This window comes from Boleophthalmus pectinirostris, unplaced genomic scaffold, assembly GCF_026225935.1.
Source record: "Boleophthalmus pectinirostris isolate CB_2022bp ecotype Guang Dong unplaced genomic scaffold, ASM2622593v1 HiC_scaffold_4, whole genome shotgun sequence".
Classification (NCBI taxonomy): Eukaryota; Metazoa; Chordata; class Actinopteri; order Gobiiformes; family Gobiidae; genus Boleophthalmus; species Boleophthalmus pectinirostris.
In genome coordinates, this window is record NW_026571353.1 from 32195262 (window position 1) to 32221968 (window position 26707).

Consider the following 26707-nt stretch of genomic DNA (forward strand, 5'->3'; position numbering starts at 1 on the left):
AATCGGAAACAATTTGCATCCAGACACAGTTTTTGTGTCCGAAATCAAAGCCTTTCCAAAGTGAAAGTAACGCAAAACCGCCTGAAACACTAGTCACATGACTAGGCTGGTGTCACAAAGTCATGGAACACTGGAGCACTGTGTCTGAAGTTGCTGCAGCCGATTTTGGGCCGAGGAAGATGGCAAGTGTGAAAGTAGTAAGTAGTTCTAGCTACTCTGTTTCCTGTTTGTCTATGGTTTGTTTTCCACAATATCGTCACATAAGTGATGTCACGAATCCAGCAAAATTGCTTAAAATGCTTAATTTAGGGCCTTAGCTACAAAAGTGCAAAAATATCGAGTCTGTAAGTAAACTACAAATATCCTTATTTCACTCCAAACCAAAATAAAAAATAAAAGTGCAATGGCCCCATGACTTTCCTGGTGCCAGTCATGGAAACAGCTCGTGTCAGGTCCAGGGCACAGTGGTGTTTATTACATTTGTATTTGTACATTTTGACTGAAATAAACCTTTCAAATAAAAATAGCAAGGGATGTACAATTTACACAGACCAAGAATGTGTAATTTGCAATTTATTTGAGAAATAACTGCACTTAGAGCGGCTTTTTCAATTGTTACAAACACAGACGCTCAGAGCAGTCGACCATTTTGACTCACTAAACTCTTTGGCAAAGTTTGGACCAATGAAAATGGATGGAGCTCATGTGTTTGGCAGAAAACAAAGTTCTTACTGGACTCTCTTTTCCCTGTGTCATCATGCAGTGTAGTTGTGACGTAGGATAATGCTGGGAATATGCTCGGAAAGCCGCAACTCTCACCTTTTCAATGGGGAAAAGTAAGTTTCTATCTTTTATAGTTATAGGTTATATAAAACATATTCACGGTTTCGTATACGATACCGTCGGTGCGGAAGAGTTAAAGGATAGGTCAAGAACCGTAACATACCATTTCAAACCTTAACTTTTTATACACCAATCATATCAACCTAAAAATCACACTTTAAAAACTGCAGAGTAACCGTGGAGAGTCTGTGTTGGATGTGTGAGCGACGTGCTGTTGCCAGGTAACGCTAATCTCCCATAAAAATCCCTTTGCGGTGCAGTATAGGATTTCTTATTTCTTTGAGGGAATATGGCTGTCAATGTTAGATTTATTTCAGTCTAAACTCCTGATGAGGATCTGTGTGGAGGTGACGCTTATCTTCTGAAGGCAGGTTTTATCTGGCGTCACGCTCGCAATCTGCATGTGTGTGGACGGATGTTTGGCACAGTGTGGGGACCTAAACTGCACACGACGGGGTTTCAGGTTTTTCTAATTATGACTTTGGTTTGTAGTAAATATTAATCATAGTTTTACTTTGGTTAAGAGCCAGTTTATGGGGAAAAAAGTAGTAAAGAAAAGTAGAAAAATACAGGAATTTGTGGTAAGTTCTAAAACAGAAAGGTCAAATTTTTATAAAGCGCTTTTCCATCGCCAAGATGCTCTTTACAGCAGTGATACTCACATTTTTTCACAAGAGCCACATTGGAAGAGCAAAATCAAGAGGAGAGCCACTTACACTCAACACACGCCAACATACCAAGTCACCTTCGCAAATGTGCATTTCTACGCGTAAATTGGACATTGGACATTCCACAAAAAACAAACAGAGCCAATACATCATCAGTTAAAACCATATTTACCTTTGTAGTGGGATGAGCAGAAGCTGGTATGAATTGTTACTATTACTGATCTGCATAAATAAACTCAACTTTACCACATATAAACCATAACCACTATAGAGCCACATCAGCCCGTTTGAGATTATAATGTGTTTAATGTAGCTTTGACACATTTGTTTAAGTTTTACAGAAACAAAACTTAAAACCACATGGCTCATTTACATAAACTATAAGCGTAATAGTCCAGATTCATTTGGTCTTCCGATATTCTATGTGTTATTTCATACCTGACAGTTTCGACTGCTCTTTAGCGTCTTCCTCAGAGTCACGTGTCGTCCTGCCTCCACCGGTAGGAAGGCAGCGCCAAAACCTGTTTAAATCAGCTGACCAGACACGTCACAGCAACATCACGTGACTCTGAGGAAGACGCTCGTGAGCAGTCGAAACTGTCAGGTATGAAATAACACTCTGGGTCTGAAAAAAAGAACCTAATAACATATAAACTATAAGCGCTGAAAAAAAAAAAACACTCCTTTCCAGAAGCTGAACCACATCAGCGCACATCTGAAGTATGAAAGTGGTGTGTGCGTGAGGGATGGTGGTGGTCAGAGGGACCGATGGCGCAGATTGGCATGGCAGCTGCGCTTCTGTCAGTCTGCCCCAGGGCAACTGTGGCTACCATCACCAGGGTATAGAGCACAGGTGTCAAACATATGGCCCGGGGGCCAGATCCGGCCCTCCAAGACCTTTAATCTGGCCCTTGGCTGATTTTCTACTAAAATATTTAAATTATATTTTCTATTAAAATATTGGTAATTTTCTGCGGTGTTTATCACAGCAGCGTCTCCAGCGTCTCTGTACGTGGCCCCTCCCACCAGAGCAGCACAAATGAAGACTTGTCTCTTTCCAAACGCTCTTAAAGGACGATCGTTTTGACTGTTGACTGTGACACCCTCATCAGAAAAATGTCCAACATGAGAAAAGTGGAGCCGAGTGCAGGATTTTCCAAGAAAAATTTACTTATTCCTATTTACATACAAGTTCATGTTAAAGCATTGTGTTGAATGTGTGTTTTCTTAAAGTTTCAGGTTGTTCATGATATTATAATATTTTGTAAAAGAAAGAGTTCATCAATTAAAAAAGATTTCTGTAATAGATTTGTGTTTCCCTGCAAAAATATTTGAACTTATTGCTATTTCTGGGGTATATATGCCATGAGTTTTCTGATCCGGCCCCTTTAGGATCAAAGTAGGTTGGATACGGCCCCCGACCAAAATGAGTTTGACACCCCTGGTATAGAGTGAATGAATAATGCTGAATAATGCTCTGTAAAGTGTCTTCGTGACAAAAATGTCTGTGAAAAGCGCTATATAAATAAAGACTTCCTTACTTACTTCTGTTGGACTAAAGGACACAACTCAGTGGAATATGAGTGTTCTTTCTGTGACAGAGGGATGTTGACGATGATGATGATGATGATGGTGGGTCTGGTCTGTGTGTGTGTCGCGTTGGAGATGGTTCATGTTTTCAGAGATCAGACGTGTGCAAGTTTAGCGCAATTCTTTATTTGACATCATTTCACTCACTTTATCGAGATGAAGTTAACCAAGCGCATGTACTATGTTTTAAAATGCGGTTTCAGGCAGCAGGTTGGGCACAGTATTTTCAGACATTTTTAGCGTTCAGAGTTGCGGGTGGGTTAGTTGAAAACATCGGTCAGGTTCAGATCGTTTATACATGGACCTGTTTATCACTGGTTGCTGGTGTCACGGTGCCTCCTTTAGGAAACACCATTAATTAATTCTAGATTTATACTTAGTGTAATGCAGATGTTTGTGTTGCAATATTCACTATATGTTTATCTAGCAGAGGCATGTCCAAACTATGGCCAGGCTTCCAGGTGAACTGGCCCAGATTACCTCACATCAACTAAAAATGAACTTTTAACTGGATGTTTTTTGAAAATCTACTTGCTTGTGGCCGGACTTGCCGTCTTGTCTTGGTCTCTTATAAGCGTCACTTGACAACGGAACAAAACTAATCAAACGTCATCTCCCCCCGCAGTTAAAAGAAACATTATAGACATTATTAGTTTTAAATCGTGACAGCATTAAACTGAAAATACAACCACACCTTCATTTGTGCTGAGCAAACAAATTTAGGTATCAATAAATTATAATGTTATATTTGGTCTTTATGTGCTGCAGATTTTTTTTTTATGAAGGTAATGAAACTGATACTATTGCGACTTTTTGATACCGTGGAATACTGTAATATCAGATATATAACATGGCTTAAAGCTCACAAGAGTCAGTTTTGCATAATATAAGACTTTTAGAGATTGTGTATCAGATTTATGATCTACAAATGTGAACACACCCAATTTGAATCTAAGCCTTTTAAAAATGCTTGCACCTGAAATGATCCCACGTATTTGAGGGAAGATATAATGTGTGAGGTCAAAAATGTGTACAAGTTGTGTGCTGTCTTCATCAAACTAGAAAACAGTATAATCAGGACGTGCACATTAGCATGCTAGTTGTTGTTGTTGGTGGTTTACAGTTACGGCAAAACTCTGCTCTGTCTCGGAAAGTTGTGAAAAACGCTTAAAATAACTTTGGACCACTGCAAACTTTAAAATAAACAAATTTAGTTTTTCCCGTTTTTTAAAAACAGTAAAAATCTCATACAGTACATTTAATAACAACACAAAATACAGGTCAGTTAAGGAGTCAGAAATTCATGTAAATAAGAACTTTGTCCCACTCACCAGATGTGGCTGTTGACTTGAGTTTTTTAGAGAGTAGATTTTATTTGGGTTCTTCTCGTCGCCTGAACAGGTTGGCACAAAACACATTTCTTGCTTGGATTCCCCAAAAGATTTTGAGAAAAGAACAGACCACTCTTCTTTTCAAATCACTTTAGGAAAATCAGAGAGTAAAAAAATATGAAGCCGTGGGGTAAACTTCTAAAAATAGTTGGAGAAAATTTCCACAAAAGCTTTTTTCTAACATGTTTCTAGAGTCTGGAGTACAGCAAAAGCGTCATAGTCAAAAACATGACAAAGAATTGCAGAGTGGGGAGCATACATCAACAAGGTCTACAGAACTGACTCAGAACTGGGTCAGGACACAAGTGTACAGGCTCCAGCAGTCATATAAACTACAACACGGATGCTCGAAGTCATCAACATTCCCTTGTGGTGATGCTAACTGTAGGCACTGCTCTGTCTGAAGCTCTGTCACTCAAGTTAGACTTTAATCTGAGCTTTGGTTTAACACAATCTGAACAGAAAGACCTGATTTATAGTTCGAACTACAACAGGTGAGCTGATTTGTGCTGTTAAACAAGTCTCTCTCAACCGTAGGTATATAAAAAGTGGTTAAGACATTTCCCCTCTGTCCCGGGGCGAGACCGACTACAGTAGTGGCCGCTCCGTTGGTGCTGCAGCTCCCAGGAGCTTGGGCCCAGAATGAATTGCCCCAAAGAGCACAATGTGTTTTGGGGAGAATTTTACGGAAGCCGAGAGGGGTCACAACAAACGCAAACGCCGCAACAAATACAAATGCGACAACACAACAAAAAGCCACGACAAACCAAAAAAAGCCACAACGGAAATGACCGCGGGACTCTATTTTAATGCAAACGCCACAACACAAACGCAAATGCCGCAACACATCAAAAAGCCATAACGGAAGTGACCGCGGGACTCTATTTTTCGACAGACCGATCAAGCGGCAAGTGAAGAAGAAGAACTACAACGTGAAAAGTAAAGGAACGGAGAAGTTGGAAACGTAAGTCAAAGTAATTTATTGTTTTATCATTATTCATTTCACGTTGTCGTTCTTCTTCTTCACTTGCCGCTTGATCGGGCCTTCGGAAAATAGAGTCCCGCGGTCATTTTTGTTGTGGCTTTTTTTTTTGGTTTGTTGGGGCTTTTTGTTGTGTTGTCGCATTTGTATTTGTTGTGGCGTTTGTGTTTGTTGTGACTCCTCTCGGCTTCTGTAAAATTCAAAGTGCCCGAGTTCGTCTGACAGGGCATTGACAACTTTCAAAAAGTTTGGATTTTGTAGGAATTCTGTTTTATTTTCAGGACATAAACATTTTAAATATTTTAAATCCTCAAAGGGCCTAAAAGTTTCTAAAGCTTTAAAGGAGTAAGAGTAGCTCTGCTCTAGCAGCTCGTGCTCTGATTGGTCAGAACTGATCACAAAAGCAGGCAGAGCTCACTCGTATTGAGGACGCAACAGAGAGAAGAGAGAATTATTTTTGGGCCCATGTGCCAATGAGAACAGGATATAGAAAACAAAACAATGCCATCTTGGGTTCACCTTCCACTTTTGATTATAGTTTGATGCTCTAAACCAGACATGTCAAACTCAGGCCCAGGGGACAAATTTGGCCCACGATATATTTATATTTGGCCCGCAAGATCATATCAAATATGTATTAGAGTTGGCCCACCGGCTATAAATAGGCTATAGAGACATTATTTATTTAAAATGTTGTTATTATTTTATATTCTGCTTGTTCTGGATTTAACATTGAAGCAAAACTATTATTAAACATTTATTTTAATAAGAAAAATTTAACATTGCATATCTCAAAAGAAGAGAAAACATGCACATGTTTAAATTTTTCAATAAATATTTAGTTTGGCCCACGACTTAGTCCCAGTTTTTAATTTTGTCCCTCTGTAAAGTTGAGTTTGACACCCCTGCTCTAAACAGTCAAAAGCATTAGTTAGTTAGGTAGTTACCTTCACCATTTTTGTTGAAACTTTATAAACAGGACCATAAATGCTTGTATTGATCAGAAGCTCCTGAAAATGTTTTGCTTTTTTTTTTTTTTTTTTTTTACAATTTTTTAAGACAGATCTTAAATCGTATCAGGCAGTGTTTGCAGTGCGTCTCCACTCTAACTGCTGAAAATTCCACCACAGACATACACGCAGAACCCACCGACCCACCCCCCCAGCATGACGCCAGTGCAAAGTCACTACAATCAATACACAATATAATAGAACATACAGACCTCCTGTCACTCCCGGTATTGCCCCAACATGTTTATTTGTAGTTGTCAAGACAGAGTGCATGATGGGAAACATTGACAAAAGCATTAAGCAATCACCTGAATCAATAAGAGCAACACAGAGTTACAAATAACGAGAAAATAACTCTGACCTCTGACCAATCAGCAGCTCAGTCTATTAAACTGTTTGTATGAACAGGTGAACCTCAGAAGACTGCAAATACACGACTGACACAGAAGTTAAGAGAGCGCTGTTTTGTAGTGTGCCACAATGGAAAAAAAAACAATATCTAGATAAGTTAAAATGACTTAAATTAAGAACATTTTACTTTATTTGAGCACATTTAACTTGACAAGTAAAATTATCTACCAATGGAACAACTGTGTTTTTCTTAATTCAAGCAACATTTGATTTTGTTTCTTATTTTAAATGCAAAAAAAAGTTGTTGATTTTCTTATTTTAAGTGTAGCAAGATGTATTTTCATATTTTAAGCACAAAAAGTCTTATTCTACTCGCAGATCATTTTATTTGTCAAGTGAAATTTACTCAAATCAGGATAAAACTTTCTTACTTTAAGCCATCGTAACTTGACTGGATTTAGTTTTTTTGCAGTGCAGGTAGAGATGTCAAAATTATTAGGTTCATCGATTTTGGTGATAATCGTAGTTACTTACTTAATACTTAACAATTTTAAAGGTTGTATAGAGGATTTTTTAAGGGAAGCGAAATACAGCGACCGTCCTTTTTCAAATGTTGTGCATGTGTGACACCACCTTCCTCAGTAGAAACATCTCCTCCTCCCGCCTCTTTACTCTAGAAAACACATTTGTTTACATCCAGTGCATGTTCAGAATTACTGTTGAAGTGACCTGCCTAGAAATATTTTAGCGACCGACCCTTCGGACTTTCTTTTGCGGCGAACTGGTCTTGGATTCTCGTCCGCCGTCGCAACAAACTTTGTGCAAATTGCAAGGAAGCTACAGTTTGAAAAAGCCTCAAAGAACCGCTGCATAAACCACGTAATCCCCGAGCGCCGACGATTCAGGTACACTAAAAATGCAGGGAGTTTGACTGACAACCAAACAGCCAATAGAAAAAGAGGGAGCCTCGTTTTCTATTGGCTGATGTTTATCTGGCCTCACTACGTCCACAACTGATAGATTTTCATTCTTTCTTTTTTTTCGGTCATCATAATTACAAGGCCGCTGCGTCTCTGTAACGGTATTTTAAACTTTCAATGACAATTTTAAATAAAAAAAAAAAAAAATCCTCCATACAACCTTTAAGTTTAATTTATTCTATGAAAAGGTACATAAAGAAATTTTTATATGTGGCATTGGGAAAGAAGCAGGAGGCGGCCAAATGAGAGGAGACGGAAGCCTGCAGATTCATGTTTTTCTTTGTTTTTCAGAGCAATAAAAGCTAAAATACTAAGATAGTTTACGCATCATCCATTATTTCAGCATTATCACTACAGTAAAATGTTTGTTCACGGGGGGGTAGCTCTAGCTTTACAGTTTTGCATGTCAAAGCTCTCTAGTATTTACTCAACATACTTGCACTGTGACATTTTGATACGGTTATCAGTTTGCTCAAAGTCAGTGCCTAGAAAATGTGTCCGTTTTCCTACATCATTCATCATCCTGAATTTGGACGCGAACTTTTCTTTGACACTTTTCGTAACATTTTCATCACCGGTGGCAATAATCAGATCCTCAACCCAAATAATTACGTACACTTTTTCAATGTTAGTCACTTTGCTATACACGTAATGATCAGCTGGGTTTTGTACAAAGTTAATTTCACGCAGTTCGTCGTTCAACATCACCAGGGACATTTATGAAGATGCAGCGGCTAAAACATGTCAACAAGGTAAATACACTTTACTGCATTGTCTTTAAAAAGAACCCAAGAAGTTAAAGTACATAAGATGACAAAATTAACATCTTTGGCTTATGGGATGGGCACGATTAGTCAATTAATCGATAATTGATTCATTTTTAAACGATAAAATGAATGTGCGTAGCGTGCGTAGCGTTTTCACGTCCTCTCCTGGCCGTCCGGGTTTTTTTTTTTTTTTTTTTTTTTTTATAAAGTGATGCAAATGTCCAGGTTTTCATTTTCTTTCATTGGGCCATTAAACTGAGCGTCTCTCGTAGCGTCTGTGACTCAGAAGGAGCGAGCAGACACAAACAGTCGGTCACAGCCTGCGACATGCCGAAGCGTAAATGTGCATTTAACTATAGCTTGTACAAGATATTCCCCGCTTTCTGTCTCGGTCGGGACAAGTGTGAGGTCATGTGCACCGTGTACAAAGCAGGCACAGATGTTTCGGTGTCCAGTGGCGGTGCCAGGGACCTCAAAGCTCATCATGACACCGAAAAACATTAAAAAGCTGGTAATACTTTATAATAACTACACCTTACTTAGCCTTAATAAAGCATGAATAAAGACTTAATTAATAATGAACAAAGATGTAATTAATAATGATTCACGCTTAGTAAATGCTTAATAAAGCATAATTCGTCTTCACTTTAGAAAAACTCTCAAAAAGACTTAACTAACAGGTAACAGCTGCCTGAATTATCATTGCATTGTATTATTAGTAAATCATTCTCACATAGTTTACTAATGATTAATAAATGCTCAAATGGTTAATTCATGAGTAATTAAGTATGAAATAATTATGAGTAACTATTTACAGCACAGGCAAATTAAGTGCAAGTGCTAATTAAGGTAGTAATTAAGTAGTTACTAAGCATGAATCATTATTAATTCTTTCATCATTGTTAATTAAGTCTTTGTTCATGCTTTATTAAGGCTAAATAAGGTGTAGTTATTATAAAGTGTTACCAAAAAGCTTTGCCAGGTGAGAGGAGCTCAGTGTCGATGACGAGGCCCCACCTCCCTCCCCCCGTACGGTGTCCTGGTTTTGACAAACGCAAATATGGTCACACTAACCTGTATTCCACTGAGTCATGTCTTTTAATCCGACAGAAGTTGAACCGCATCAGCGACACAAGAGCTGCTTTTTTCTTCGCTTCTTCGTTTATGCAAATTAGCCATGCGGTTTTAAGTTTTGTTTCTGTGAGAGTTGCGTAAATCTGCATTAAACACATTATAAACTCAAACGGGCTGATGTGGCTCTAGAGTCGTTACAGTTTAAATGTCGTAAATTTGAGTTTATTTATGCAGATTAGTAGTGCAGATCGCAATAATAATGATGACAATTTTAATATAAAAATCAAACATTGATTGTTAATTCTCCCGACGATCGATTAAGAAAATTTAATCGAATGCCCATCTCTAAGAAAGTTGCCAATTTTTTTTAATGTAAAGTCAATTGGATGCAAAGTCAAAGGAGGCGGACGCGCATACAATTTGTTTTCTACTCGATAACAGTTATTTAATTACTTTTATGTCACATTTGCAGCCCATGTCAAACCAGCCAGTCAAATTACGCATTTGCATTGTCAAACATTATCAGCTGTAATTAACCTGTGATACGTTTTTAGTCAAACGTGTAGTCTGACCTGCCGTACGCACTTCACATGTCTCCTGCCTGAGTAACGAGATTAGATCGTCAGGCAAACACATCATTTCCTCTTATTTTGTTGATTTCAGCGCGGTATTTCCTAATAGATTGGACTTGACAGCGTGTGTAAACATTGAGTCACGTTAAGTGTCTGGCTGAATCGCAGTCCAAACAGTGGCACAGACCGGCGGATGATTTTCAGGTCGGGGTGCAAAAATGCCAGGGAGCGCCCGATTCCCTGGAGGCGGGTGCTCCTTCATCGGGCGGCTGTCACGGCGCGCTCCTGTCATCGCGCGGAGCTGAACTGACAGGGCAGGTGCGGGAGCTGTTTGAGCTGAGTCAGGTTTTATTTGGACTGTGTCATGCTGACTAATGCAGACTACAGCTGCTTACGGGTCCTACGTTATTCAAGACACAAATAGAGATACATGTGCAAATGATAATACACATTTTATTATTATTAGTTTGTACGACCATAAACGAAAACAAAAACATCCTTACATTTTTCATTCTCATTGTGGTTTATTTTGTACGATCATAAACAATAATCCTTAACATTACTTTTAGTTTGTACGACCATAAATGGAAAGAAAAAAACTAAATCCTTACATTCTTCATTCTCATTTTGCTTATTTTGATACGATCATAAATGATAAACTTATGTACCTTTGTGAACATTATTATTAGTTTGTATATCTATAAACAGAAAAAAATTATTTAAAAAATCCTTATATTCTTGATTCTCATTTTGATTATTTTGATATAATCATAAACGATAAACTTTTCTACCTTTGTAAATATTATTATTAGTATGTACGGTCAGAAATGGAAAGAAAAAAAAAATAAATCCTTACATTCTTCATTCTCATTTTGCTTATTTTGATACGATCATAAATGATAAACTTACGTACCTTTGTGAACATTATTATTAGTTTGTACGACCATAAATGAAGAAAAATAAATAAAAATCCTTACATTCTTCATTCTCATTTTACTTATTTTGATAAAATCATAAATAAAATTTTTTTGTGCCTTCTTTATCATTATTATTAGTTTGTACGACCACAAACAAAAACAAAAACATCCTTACACTTTTCATTCTCATTGTGGTTTATTTTGTACGATCATAAACGATTAAACTTTTGTGCCTTTGTGAACATTAGTTTGTATATCTATAAACAGAAAAAAATTATTTAAAAAATCCTTACATTCTTAATTCTCATTTTGATTATTTTGATATAATCATAAACGATAAACTTTTCTACCTTTGTAAATATTATTATTAGTATGTACGGTCAGAAATGGAAAGAAAAAAAAAAAAATCCTTACATTCTTCATTCTCATTTTGATTATTTTGATACGATCATAAACGATAACCTTCTGTACCTTCTTTATCATTATTATTAGTTTGCGCAACCATAAACGAAAACAAAAACATCCTTACATTTTTTTCCTTTCTCATTGTGGTTTATTTTGTAGGATCATAAACGATAAACTTTTGTGCATTTGTAAACATTATTATTAGTTTGTACAACCAGAAACGAAAAAATATATCTATATTCTTACACTCTTCATTCTCATTTTACTTATTTTGATACGATCATTGACGAAAACCTTCTGTACCTTCTTTATCATTATTATTAGTTTGTACGACAATAAACAAAAGCAAAAACATCCTTACATTTTCCATTTCTCATTGTGGTTTATTTTGTACGATCATAAACAATAAACTTCTGTGCCTTCGTTAACATTAGTGTTAGTTTGTACGACCATAAACAATTTTGTTTCATTCACATTTGTTTAACACACAAACGCTGCGTATTTAGGCTGTGTTCTTCTATGAAACAGAAAACTCTCCTTTCCACCTTGTGATGTCACGTGGTATTTCAGGAAGTGCTTCAATGTGTTTTTAAAGTCCACACACCTTCACTAGAATCATGTGGATCAACTAAAGTTGAGTTTTGGAGACATAAACAGACTGAGTAATTCTTTATTATTAAACATGAATGAAACAAAATGCAAATTAAGGTTTGTTTTTGAGAAGGTAACGGCATTATAACATGGTTTAAAGTTCAGAAGAGTCCATTTTGCATATTACAGGATCTTTAAAAAGTTTGGATACCAAAAAAATCAATGCTCAATCTAGTGTTGAAACTCATTACTCAGTACTGGGTAAAAGCTGGAACAATATATTTTTGGGGTCAATATTTATTGTGTCAAATTTTTTCTTTGCACTACTGGGAAATATTTGGTTATTTTTTGTCTATATGATAAGATTTAAGATGTAAAAGCTTGAATTAATAACTTCTGTGACTCATTACAGATGCAAACTACACGCTAAAGTCTTTCATTTTTAAAGAATACTGTAGATTTAGAATAGTTTTTGTGGTTTAAATCTGTTTTTTAAAGCGGCAGTGATATATCAAAGTTGAAAATGTGTTATTGTGACAGGTTTAATTAGGACGAAATGTGATCTTTTCGTGAATAGTTCTAGAACGATGTTAATGTCCGTCATCACTATAAGACTAAATGATAAAACAATTTATTTTATTTTAAATAAAATGACAATGTAAAAAATCTGTGCTTGAAATTGGTATCAAAAACCAAGACCTTAGTTCTGTATCAAACTAAATTCTAGCATCATAACAACACCACTACGAACACCTCAAAATATTAAATGTAGAAAAAAATATCTGAAAATGTAATATATGTTCTGACAAAAACACAAACAAGAAAACTGGAAAAGCTAATTTATCTGCTAGTGGAGTTAAAAACAAACACTAAAATCCTGAAGTAAAGCGCAGAAACCATCAGCCCACTAACAATACTGCCTAAAAGATCTTAACATGCGCCACTGAAACCAATTTTAGCTTGAAATATAAACAACAAGACACATTTCTTTGTCGTAGAGCTCAAAATGTCGGACACAAGTGAATCAGTAAAAGACAAAGCCCAAAACCAAATGGCTGAGTCAAAAGTTTGTCTTACCTTGAGTAGAAAGTCCCAAAGTACAGAGAAGACATGAAAAAGAAGAAAAGAACAAAGACAATTGTTACTTTACCGCAATAATTTGAGACATGTTTTACACATATGACAAACACACAACACAAAGTTAGCGAGAGTTTCATTCTGGCCCCTCACTCATGGGTTTAAAGGGCTCATATTGCACTATCGTATCATCTAAAGCACAGGTGTCAAACATACGGCCCGGGGGCCAGATCCGGCCCTCCAAGACCTTTAATCTGGCCCTTGGCTGATTTTCTACTAAAATATTTAAATTATATTTTCTATTAAAATATTGGTCATTTTCTGCGGTGCTGAGCACAGCAGTGTCTCCAGCGTCTCTGTACGTGGCCCCTCCCACCAGAGCAGCACAAATGAAGACTTGTCTCTTTCCAAACGCTCTTAAAGGACGATCGTTTTGACTGTTGACCGTGACACCCTCATCAACAAAATGTCAAACATGAGAAAAGTGGAGCCGAGTGCAGGATTTTACAAGAAAAAAATTACTTATTTCTATTTACATACAAGTTCATGTTAAAACATTGTGTTGAATGTGTGTTTTCTTAAAGTTTCAGGTTGTTCATGATATTATAATATTTTGTGAAAGAAAGAGTTCATCAATTAAAAAAGATTTCTGTAATAGATTTGTGTTTCCCTGCAAAAATATTTGAACTTATTGCTATTTCTGGGGTTTATATGCCCTGAGTTTTCTGATCCGGCCCCTTTATGATCAAAGTAGGTTGGATACGGCCCCCGACCAAAATGAGTTTGACACCCCTGATCTAAAGAATGTCATAATGATGTTTTCTTGTCAAAAAAAAAACATACCAGGAGTTGTGTTTTGTTTCATTCATACTTGTTTGAGTTTTTCTGCATTGTTAGTCTGTCTACATTAGCCTGATTCATCAGCTGGTTTCACTTCGTGGAAACTGTCTGACCTCGCAGCATTAGGATTCGTTCGCTCAACAGTAGCCGGGTACTTTTTTTTTTTAAACCAAACGCTGCTATTTGGTCGTGACGTATGTAATGTGGCAAATCCCATAGGAAGAAGGACAATAACGTCTTTCTCCTTGATAAAATTCACCAAACATTCCTCTTTCTTCCGGCTTTAAATCCTCAATCTCGGGAATCGTTGCCAACACAGAATGTCTGTCTTCGTCTACATCCATCTCGACCGCTTTGTTTACTGTTGTGCTGAACCACAATAGGGACCCAGAAAGGTGCTTGGGTTTGACGTCATGACTTCACAGCTCTTCTCTGATTGGCTGGTGCACGGTCTACAACTTCCGGGGTTTTTGGAAACCGTCTAGTGTATTCTGATTCCTGACCTAGTCACTGGAGAGAAATGAAATTGAACAGAGGTGTTGCCAGCCTGGCTATGTGTACACCTCAACACTCAAAATGCTCCGTTCAACCTTTTGATGTCATGAAGAAGTAGTTTTCAAGTTAAAGGTTGTATAGAGGATTTTTTTAAGGGAAGAGAAATACAGCGACAGTCCTTGTGCGCGTTCAGAATTACTGTTGAAGTGACCTGTCTAAAAGTAATACAGCGACCGACGTGTCAGTTTTTAGACCTTTCGTCTGCTTCGGTCGCGCCATCGCTGGACGAGATCTCCAAGAATCACCTCATTTTGGCTTTGCTACTTTTCCACTTCTCTTCATCTTTCAGCGATCTCAAAAACTGACTTTCTTTTGCGGCGAACCGGTCGTGGATTCTCGTCCGCCGTCGCGACAAACTTTGTGCGAAATGCGAGGAAGCGACAGTTCGAAAATGCCTCTGAACCGCTGCGTAAACCACGTAATCCCCGCGCTCCGACGAGTCAGTTACACTAGGGAGTTTGACTGACAACTTAACAGCCAATAGAAAATGAGGGAGCCTCGTTTTCTATTGGCTGATGTTTATCTGGCCTCAACACGTCCACAGTTGATAGATTTTCATTCTTTTTTTTTTTGGTCATCATAATTACAAAGCTGCTGCGTCTCTGTAATGGTATTTTAATCTTTCACTGACATTTTGAAACAAAAAAAAATCCTCCATACAACCTTTAACAGCTCCTTTTATCTTTAATTCAGCAAAATTTGGCAATTCCAGGGCTGAAATGATCCAAATCATCGTTTCTCAAAAACTGGGTCGCAAGAGATTTTCTTTTGGGTCACCTTGTCTCGCTCTGCATGTAGGTCTGCAATATACAGTTCTGACACTGATCTGCGTGTTGTCCTCTCCTCCTGCAGCCCAGACTGGAACGCGCTACAAAAACAGACAGGTCCACCTACCTCATTAGAAATGTTGAAATGTTAAGACATGTTTTGTATAATTTCTAATCTTCTAGTGATTATTTTATTGACTATTTTATTCCAATATTGCTGGATTCAATTGGATGTTGAAAAGAAAAAGAAATGGGCTACATTTAATGTCCAAATAGGCGACTTATGCCTTAGCCTTTATTTTTTATTGAACCGTATCGAATTGTTTTGAAATATAGCGTATCAAACCGAAAATGCACTGTATCGAGGTATGTATCATATCGTGGCCTGTGTATCGAGGAATAAATAAATGTACGTGTGAATGAAGCAAAACACAACTCCAGGTCTGTTTTTGATGAGGAAACATTATAACATCGATCAGAAAATAACGTAATATGGGCCCCTTAAACTATACCATCTCTTCACATGTAATAAAATAAAAATCGCCACATTTTCCGATACGATCTTACGTCATTTCATGTATGTTCGCCCAGAGGAGCAGCCATTGATTTCGCATGCAGCCTCTAGACAGCGAGGGCTAGACAATGAGCAGAATAATTGTTCATTTCCGTCTCCACTCTGTTTTGTTCACTGATAGAGGAGATTCAGGGAACAGCCAGAGAAAATCAACACAGCGGATGAGTGCGCAGACGCCGGTTGCCAAATACACACACAGATCAGCCCGATAATTGCTCATTTCCTGCTCCAGTCAAGACCAGAATAATATACATTGTTCTATTTTCGCTCAAGCTTCAAGGAGTCAAACTTCAAAGCTGTTCGACTCGCAGGACTGGACTGAGAGGAACAAGTGTTTGAGAACCGGTGATTGCAGAATACTGAATACCTGAATTAAAATGTACTTTGTAGCATACTGATACATGGTCCTGTGGAGTACTGCATTCTGAATACTTACAATACTTTTACACACAGTTGCATTATTTTATAGAGTAAAAAAACATGATCATAATTACAAACAACATGAATTTTTGGCACTGTCTGTCTAACTAGAGACTACAAAAATTAAGTAACTGTACTCTGAATACAGTGGTCCCTTGTTTATCACGGGGTTTACGTTCTAAAAATAACCCGCGATAGGTAAAATCCGCAAAGTAGTCAACGTTATATTTTACAGTTATTATATCTGATTTAAGGCTGTAAAACCTCTGAGCACAAACTTTATACACTTTTCTCACACAGGACAGTTACAACCCTTTTTGCATCCTTCTTAAAACTTATTGCTGCTGTCGTCCTTTTGTTATTTTCCTCCTTCTTTTTGTAACGAACCGAAGATTAATTTATTTCATAATGGAGCCATATAGCGCAGAGTCCTGCACGGCTCCATTTTTGGAGACCCACACCCGCGCAGTACAACACCGCACCCGCCTGTTAACCCGAGATTATATCAAACTTTTGCTCTGCCTACGCCACGGACCGAAACAAGACTATACCAGGAGTAATCCAGGACTAACCTGGGCTGATTCCAGGACTGAACCAGGACTTACTGCTGGAACGATCTTGGAGGTGATCGCAGGAGAAAGGACCGACGGAGAGCTCCGCACCGCACAGACGTAAGAGCGGCAATTTCCCGATCGTGCTTTGCAGACACCCTGCTCGGGGTTCTCTCTCTTAAGTCCGAGAGTAGTCCTGGTTTAGACCTGGTTTAGTTGTGGTGTAGTCCTGGTTTAGTCCTGACCCACCCGTGTGTAATTACTACCCGCCCGTAATATGCAATACGTGTTTATATGCTGTAAAAAACAAAAAAAGCATGCAAAATTGCACACAAAAAAATCAGCGAAACAGCGAGACCCGCGAAGGGACGACTGTACCACCAAATAAAAAAAGTAACTGTACCAGAATACAGTTAGTTAAAATTAGCATTCAGGATATGTATTTTTGGTACATGCAGTAGATTTAGTTACTTCCCAACCCATGCAGCTGGTACACTGTGAATCTATGTATTTATAATTTGTAGCTGTTATCATTAAATTTCTTTGCAGAGGTTGAAGCTAAATAGAGGCACTGCTGCGTCTGAAGATGTGTAAACTGGAGTTAGACTTTAATCTGAGTTTTGTTTTAACATAGTAAAGCAGTCTTGAAATATTATCGGACATAAAACTGGTTCATGAAAACAAAAAAAATTCACCATGGACTGCTTTTATGTCTGACGATATTTCACGGACTTGGCCCAAGTGCATCTGGGTCACCTCGATACAGAACAATAATTAATACAAACACGGCACAACAGGGCCGTAACAGTATCTAAACGTGTCACCATGGTAACTGGACATTTTGCCATAAACATACGCTACTAGGTCAAAAGTTTTAGAACACATTTTTTCTAGTTTTTGTGAGAAAATGATTTGGTTTATTGTGTCATTGCACTCTGAAATGAAAGCATAGAACAAATAAGCAATTTGAGTTGAAAAATAAATTATGGAATCAATTTATAGACCAAAACATATTGTAAACTTTTGACTCATCAAAGTGAACTCATCAGAACATTCACTCTGCTGTCCAGTATATCCCAAATCAGCTCGATGGGGTTTGAGGCTACATTTACACAGAGTATGTTGACAAACAAATATTTCCCTCCCTATTTTCCAAAATAACATCATGCACACAGCATCATTTTCAAAAAAGTTTTCGTTTACATCAACCTGCATAAATGCGCCATTGAGAACCGTCATAACTACACCAAGCCTCTGGGTGACACCTGGATTAGATTCAAACCTGTAGCATTTATTTCATTGCAGATGTAAATATTACTCAAAAAAATACCTTGAAAGACGTGCATTACTGAGCGGGCTCGCCTTTCCACAGATTTGTTAAAAAAGTGGTAAAACTGGTGACCTCCGAGCCTCATTTGTCTCTGGTCATTGATATGATTCATCAGCTGTGAGCAAATACAAACACATGAAAAGTGTTTGCACCAGAAGAAATGCGACTGTTGCTCTGAATGTTCCATCATCATCATCAAAGTTAAACATTGGTCACACTTTTGGCTCCTAAATCTCAGTTTATCTCACTTTACACACAAATACACGTGTACGCATAAACAGCGTTTCACTAGCTAAGACCACGCCAACAACAACATAGTGCGAAGAAGTTTATTGATAATGTACGAAGCGAGGCAAAGATGGCTGGGTTGAGACTATGGGTGGGGGCTCTGTCTCAATCTACAATTGCAACGAACAAAATAGGGGATGGGGTCGAGTTAGCCGAGACAAACTGGGATGATGGGAAAGGCTGCTACATATCGGCTTCTGGGAAATTAGAGTCGTGGTCGAGGCGACTTGTGGTTCGCTGGTGAGAGGAGAGGGCGGCTGAGGCGTGGTTCTGCTCCTGAATCTCAGTTAATCATATTAACTACATTTAAGTCTGGAGACTGTGCTGGACACTATGTTTTCAAGGTTATCAACTTGTTCTTGTTTCCTGAGGTAGTTTTGGCAGAGCTTGGACTTGTGTTTTGTATCTTTTATCATTTTATTTATTTATTTTTTTACCTCTGGCTATCCAGTATTTACCTTTGTACCATTTGAAGCTCTTTATTGGACTTGCACCACTTGAATTGCAATAAATAACTGGAAAAATTAGGGTGGTCTAAAATTTTTGTTACATTTTCTTAAATTGCCACGTGCCTGCCTCCACTGACAATATGAAGCTTAATACCATACTGTGGAACTTTCCAGACAAAGCCATAACATCTCCACGGAGAAAAGCAGCCGAAAAGTTACACAGTGACTCTTAAACATGGCATTATATATCGCCTTCATGCTACTGCTTGTTGTTTTCTGCATAAAACCCTGCCTCAGAAACCCAAGATAAGTTTTGTCAATGGAAATAAAATGCAGGTACCAGTTTTCTGATTCATATGCGCGGGAAAAAACGCTTAAAATATCAATGCATCTCTATAAATGCATGCGTCCTGTTTACTATTTACGCAGTCTTCTCCGCTCTTCTCTGAACAAAGCGTTTTCAAATGTCAAACAACGCACACAGTTTGCAGCGTAAACTGTTTAAGATTCAAACGGTGTCTCATTGCTGTGTACGCGTGACACAATCTCCACGGTTACAGTAAGGACGAAACAGATAGCCGTAAAACGATAACGTGAAAAAAAATAAATATAGAAAGTGAATTACTGCATCGGAGAGGGGGGTTGCGTTTGTTTTGGCCCAGTTCTCTTGGGAAATCTCTTGTCTCGACTGTTATAAATGGCGTTGTCTGAAAGGGCTGAGCAGGCAGTGTGAAGACGTGTTCTGTAGCGCTTTGAAATTCTCCTTGTGTTGTCTATTTCTTATGAGATCTGTTACACGCATGGATGTGGGGAACAAAGCGTATTCGGTCTCCATCCCCCGGTCCTGAAGATTTGCTGCAGCGTTCACACATTAAAAGGGGCCGTAAAGTGCTGACGCGTGTTCTGGAGTGGGGCCCATAAATCTTCATCGGGACGACCTCATGTGACTGGGGCGCCGCTCGATATCCAAATAATGCGTCAGATGTCAAGGAGGAAAGGTTAGCTAAGGGCTCTCTAATGTGTTTTTGAATTTATATTTGTTTTATTCTTTTTTTTCTAGTGGAGGATAAGACGCCTCCACTGGCCTGATTCGTCAGCCGGTTTCACTTTGTGGAAACCGTCTGACCTCGCAGCATTAGGATTTGTTCCGTTAGCGTGTTCTATCAGAGAAATAAAGACTGGAATCGACTAATTGAAATCACAAAAATGTATTTCCTATTCAATACAATTCTAATACAGAGCTCTGGGTCAAATCACTGTCCCTGACGGCCTACAGCACAGGTGTCAAACATAAGGCCCGGGGGCCAGACCCGGCCCTCCAAGACCTTTAATCTGGCCCTCGGCTGATTTTCTACAAAAATATTTTAATTATATTTTCTATTAAAATATTTGTAATTTTCTGCGTTGCTGAGCATATCAGCATCTCCAGCGTCTCTGTGTGTGGCCCCTCCCACCAGAGCAGCACAAATGAAGACTTGTCTCTTTCCAAACGCTCTTAAAGGACGATCGTTTTGACTGTTGACCGTGACACCTTCATCAGAAAAATGTCACAAATGAAAAAAGTGGAGCCGAGTGCAGGATTTTCCAAGAAAAATTGACTTATTCCTATTTACAAACAAGTTCATGTTAAAACTTTGTGTTGAAATTGCATTTTTCTTAAAGTTTCAGGTTGTTCATAATATTATAATATTTTGTAAAAGAAAGAGTTCATCAATTAAAAAAGATTTCTGTAATAGATTTGCGTTTCTCTGCACAAATATTTGAACTTATTGTTATTTTTAAGGTTTATATGACATGAGTTTTCTGCTCCGGCCCCTTTAGGATCAGAGTAGGCTTGGATATGGCCCCCGGAGCAAAATGAGTTTGACACCCCTGGCCTACAGCGACACAGGACTTACATCAGGCAATCTGAACACCTGCCTCCGTCCCTTCACCCAGAAATACACCTCCACATGAAATGCAAATAATATGTTGAGCAGGTCAACTCCTAGGATCCTCCCTGAAGTCTCTCCGTTTATGGGGATGACCACCAGATTTCAATTATAGTCAGGTCTATTTAGGCTTGGTGCCAGCCAGGATGACCCCACGTCAGCTGCTCTGTAAAGAATTTCCTTAAAAAGACACAACCCTCATCTCTGCAAAGGGAATATCTGAAAAACATATATGTTTTCATTAGGGATGGGCATGATTAGTCGATTAATCGATAATTGATCATTAAGAATTTCATCGATTACATTCATTTTAATCGACAAACCGAATGTAGGTTGCTGTGCGTAGCGTAGAGTGACCAAATAGGGTCAGTACGTGTGTCTCTCTGCACTCAGAAGGAGCGAGACACAAACAGTCGGTCAGTCTGCAGCGTACTGAAGTGCAAATGCGAATGATGTGCAACGATGACTTGTACAAGAAAGTCCACGCTTTCCGTTCGGGACAAGTGTGAGTCCATGTGCACAGTGTATAAAGCAGCAAATATGTTTCTGTGTCCAGTGGGAAAAAGCTTTGCCAGGTGAGAGTCGCGCAATGTCGATGACGAGTTCCCTCCCCCCGTACGGTGTCCTGGTTTTGACAAACGCAAATATGGTCACACTAACCTGTATTCACCTGAGTCATGTCTTTTAATCTGACAGAAATTGAACCGCATCAGCGACACAAGAGCTGTAGTTTTATCTTCGCAGAGTTTATGCAAATTAGCAATGTGGTTTTAAATTTCGTTTTTGTGAGAGTTGCGCAAAACTGGATTAAACACATAATAATCTCAAACAGATTGATGTGGCTCTAGAGTCGTTACGGTTTATATGTCGTAAAGTTGAATTTATTTATGCAGATTAGTAGTGCAGATAGTAATAATAATGATGATCATTTTAATATAAAAACGTTAATGATTAATCGATAATCGATCGTTAATTCTTCCGAAGATCGATTAAGAAAATTTCACCGAATGCCCATCCCTAGTTTTCACACAGTGGTAGCTTTAAACATATATAGCAGATTTCAGTGGTTAAGCATTATGTAATATTCAAACAAATATATGATTTCAGTATTTAATATTTGCATGTAGTACACTCACGGTACTTTATTACTTGTTACGGCCTTCAGTTCACTCGACGGTAGGTGGGTACTTTTTTATTTAACCAATGCTGCTATTTGTTCGTGACGTATGTAATGCACCAAATCCCGTAGGAAGAAGGGCAATAACATCTTACCCCCTAATAAAATTCACCAAACATTCTCTTTGTTCCAGCTTTAAATCCTCGATCTCGGGAACCGTTGCCAACACAGAATGTCTGTCTTCGCCTACATCCGCCTCGACCGCTTTGTTTACTGTTGTGCTGTTGACCCAGACAGTCCCTTGAGTTGAGTTTGACGTCATGGCTTTGGTAGGTGCGCGGTCTACAACTTCCAGAGTTCTTTCAAACCGTCTACTGCAGGGGTCTCCAACCTTTTACCATCTATGAGTTACTTTTTGTAAATCGAAAATGCCAAAGAGCTACAAATTTTTGGGGTCACCAGAAATGTTGTAAATATAAGCACCACGGTAAGCCGAAGATGAGGTACAGTTAGACGTCTATAAAACATAACCCATTATCCAGTTATCAGTGGCATAAACATTATACATTTACAAAGGAAATAGGAATTTAATCAATCAAATTTGAGTTATTCACCACAATATATATGATTCAGAAATCCCTTGGTGAGCTCCTTGGAAGGAGGTGGAGAGATACTGGTAACCCTGATACCCAATCTACGGGTTGGAGACTCCTGGTCTAGTGTATTCTGATTCTTGACTTAGTCGTTGGAGAGAAATGAAATTGAGCGGAAGCACTAGGTGGCACCAGCCTGGCTATAAGACACCCGCTTGTCTCCACGTTGAGGTTACTGGTTTGTTTAAAAGTGTTCACAATATCTTATTTAACTTATCTCCATGGAGACAAGCAAGTGGTTCTCAGTAGTGGATCCAGCTACAAGTCAGATCTGTGGAGAGATGACACCGCTCACAGCAAGAATGAACGGTTTTCAAGGTATTTTGAGCAGTAAAAAACACCTTATTTGAAAAAAAAAAATCTAGGTAAATAAAGGTGGTGCAGTATGGCAAGCACTCTCACCTCAAAGCGAGAAGGATCTGGGTTTGGTTTTCTGTGTGGAGTTTGCTTGATCTCCCTGTGTCTGGGTGGGTTTACTCAAGACACTCTGGTTTCTCCAGTCAACTCAAAACATGCACAATAGGCTCTATTCACACTCAGCCCTGGTTCAGTCCTGGTTTAATCCTGGTTCAGTCCTCGTTTAGACCTGGTTTAGTCATGGTTCAGTCCTGGTTTAATCCTGGTTTAGTCCTGGTTCAGTCCTGGTTCAGTCCTCGTTTAGACCTGGTTTAGTCATGGTTCAGTCCTGGTTTAGTCCTGGTTTAAACCTGGTTTAGACCTGGTTTAGACCTGGTTCAGTCCTGGTTTAGACCTGGTTAAGTCCTGGTTTAGACCTGGTTTAATCATGGTTCAGTCATGATTCAGTCCTGGTTTAAACCTGGTTTAGACCTGGTTTAGTCATGGTTCAGTCCTGGTTTAAACCTGGTTTAGACCTGGTTTAGACCTGGTTTAGTCATGGTTCAGTCCTGGTTTAGACCTGGTTTAGACCTGGTTTAATCATGGTTCAGTCATGATTCAGTCCTGGTTTAGTCCTGGTTTAAACCTGGTTTAGACCTGGTTTAGACCTGGTTAAGTCCTGGTTTAGACCTGGTTTAATCCTGGTTTAGTCCTGGATTAATTCTGGATTAGTCCTGGTTCAGTCCTGGTTTAGACCTGGTTCAGTCATGGTTCATTCCTGGTTCAGTCCTGGATTAGTCCTGGTTTAGTCCTGGTTTAGTCCTGGTTTAGTCCTGGTTTAGACCTGGTTTAGTCCTGGTTTAGTCCTAGTTCAGTCATGGTTCAGTCCTAGTTCAGTGATGATTTAGACCTGGTTTAGTCCTAGTTCAGTCCTGGTTCAGTCCTAGTTCAGTGATGATTTAGACCTGGTTTAGTCCTGATTTAGTCCTGGTTCAGTTCTAAATAAGACCCGTTCTTCCCCACAGACAGGCAGTCATTTGTATTCCCGTCCTCTGTTCGGGTGAGACAACAGGCTGAAGGACACTCCGTTGACCTTTCCTGTCTTCGCTGACTGTGTGCATAAAAGTGCAGGTGTTTATTCTGTGTTTGAATCAATGTGGCTTTAAGTCGATAGTGTCCCGAGATCCTGTTGGCGGCGTGAGCTATAGATCCTTCTCCATCAATCTTTACTTCACCCTCCCCTCAGCTCCTCCTCTGTGAAAATGATACGCCCTGATGTCCACTGAGCACTTTAACTCTCGTCTTCTACTTCCTTAGATGTTCTTCGATGAATATTGCTCTTATCGGTGGTCCACTTTTCCTCTGTTCTAACAAAATCTTTTACTTTTTTAACCTTCGGGAAATGAGCACTGCTTAAATAGTCAAATTCATCTTTTGAATTCTGTTAGACAAAGCTTGTAACATCACGAAACCAAATGTTTTGCCAAAGGACACGACAACTGGATGCACATGTGAGACGCAGGATATACACAAAACAAAAAAAAAAGAGAGGCGTAGGTTTGATTTCAGCTTTGGTGGGGACATTATGTGTTTTATGAATTCTTTCCACAAACACAGAGTCTGGGCAGGTCCAAAATAAGTGAGAGGTGGTTTCATTTTTCAGTTTGTAAAATGTTCAGTTTGTGTCCATTGTCCTTCTGAGATGATTCTTTAGTGGAAAACAGAGATGTAGAAGTTTGTAGCAGATTTCCCTTTGCTTGTTGGTGATGAGATATTTGTGAGGTCATGTCCAAACATTTTTCCACAGAATATTGTCAGTAGAGTTGGGCTGCTCACAGAGCACGAGTAGGGCTCCGTTTGGGAGGAGCACTTGTGGTGATAGTCAATAGTAGACTCATTATAAAGCAAGTTTAAATGAAGATGAAGATGATGCATTTTTGGTGCATAGTGTCTTCACTCTCGCCTGCTCGAGCTGCCATCTACTGGAGCTGGCCCTGTCCTGCCGCTGGTCCAGTTTAGGCTCCTGGCTCCACTAATGACATCCAATGAAACATCGGCAGGTGTAACCCTGTCGTCATATCACTGAATACATCTCAGAACGTCTAATAAACAAAATGTGAACTAAAACATGTTAAATTAATAATTGTGGCCATACCAACTTGTCAAAGCCTGATCCTGTCAGATCTCAGAAGCTCAGCAGGGCCAGGCCTGGGTAGTACTTGGATGGGAGACCACTGGGAATTCCCGGTGCCACAGTGGGGCAACAGTGGCAAAAGCTGTCATTTTGTCCTTAGGCAAGACACTTCACCCACATTACCTAGTATGAAAGTGGTGTGTGCGTGCGGGATAGTAGTGGTGGTCAGAGGGGCCGATGGCACAGCTTCTGTCAGTCTGCCTCAGGGCAGCTGTGGCTACAGCTGTAGCTTATCACCACTTAGTATTGAGTGAATGAATAATGATCTGAAAAGCACTTTGGGCATCTTGAAAGGTGCTATATAAATGCAATAATTAATTAATTTACTACTGGGTTTGGAAACATATCAGAATAAATTTATATTTTTGTTCATTAATATAAATTGGGAAATATTGGTAGGAACTATTTTGTCTTCCCCAAATATTGGTTGTGACATGTCCCCACCGTCTCTGTGCAAACCTATGCCCTTGATACAAAATAATAGCGATAAATAATGTAGGCTTTGATCGAATGCAGTTTTGGTGGTTGAATCTGGGTAGTTATATCAGCAAACAGGAGAAAGATGGATTAGTTAGCAGGTCTAAACACTTGAGATGAATAAAAAGGAAGGAAAGAAAGGACCTAATCAAGACTATCAGAACTAGACCAGAAGTAACATGCAGCTACTAATTAACAGTTAATCAGTGGAGGAAGTGTTATATTTGGAAGAATTCATTTCAAAATAAAACTCACACTTTCTTTGTTTGTCTTTTTAATTTTCAATTTTTTCTGCATAATTTTCTTTGTTTAAACCTGCAGATGTTTGAACAATCAGAAATAAATGCTTGTGTTTACCGTCTCGTAACCTGATAACTCTGGAAATCAGATCATGAACAGATTTCTTGGTGTTCCAGCCACAGTCAGTCACACATTCTTGGTTAAATCTACTTGCTTCGTAAAAATAATTCAATCCACTTTTGAGTGAGTCTTTTGAGAGGCTCTTTAAAACGAACAGACACTAAAGATTCCGTTGTTCCAATAATACATAATCCTCTATAGTCTTCTTGGCTGAATTTATGCTTCAGCTTAATAAAGGTGTGAAAAACTGTTCAATGTGTTTCAATTTAAATGACATTACATTTTTTCATATTTTATGGCAGACACTAAATCTTCTTAAAGGCTTATTACCGTTTTAATGAACAGACAGACAGGAATAAATGTTATGGCCATTTACGGTGACATAAGAATTCTTTATGCAATCCTATTAATGTTGACAATATATCTACCCACAATGCACCACTTCTGCCCTCCGCTGCTCCAATAAATCAGTCGCTTATAGAACACTGGACAGTATCTGTGTAGCTCCTGGCTCCATATCATCGCTTTACAATTGCTATTGACGGCGGCGTTAATAAAGTGTCGATAAACGCCGCCGATCTCGTCCCATCTGCGGAGAGTCTCGGGAACATCTCCGAATGCTCTCCTCGTTCCTAATGGTCGCCATG

General features: G+C 38.8%; 1 protein-coding gene and 1 pseudogene across 1 annotated transcript in view; one reads left to right on the plus strand and one right to left on the minus strand.

Moving 5' to 3' along the window:
• grid2 (glutamate receptor, ionotropic, delta 2) overlaps nt 1-26707 on the minus strand; it is a 1594008-nt gene that overhangs the window by 1257308 nt on the left and 309993 nt on the right. The window lies entirely within an intron of this gene.
• On the plus strand, nt 25171-25288 carry LOC129411399 (5S ribosomal RNA; annotated as a pseudogene).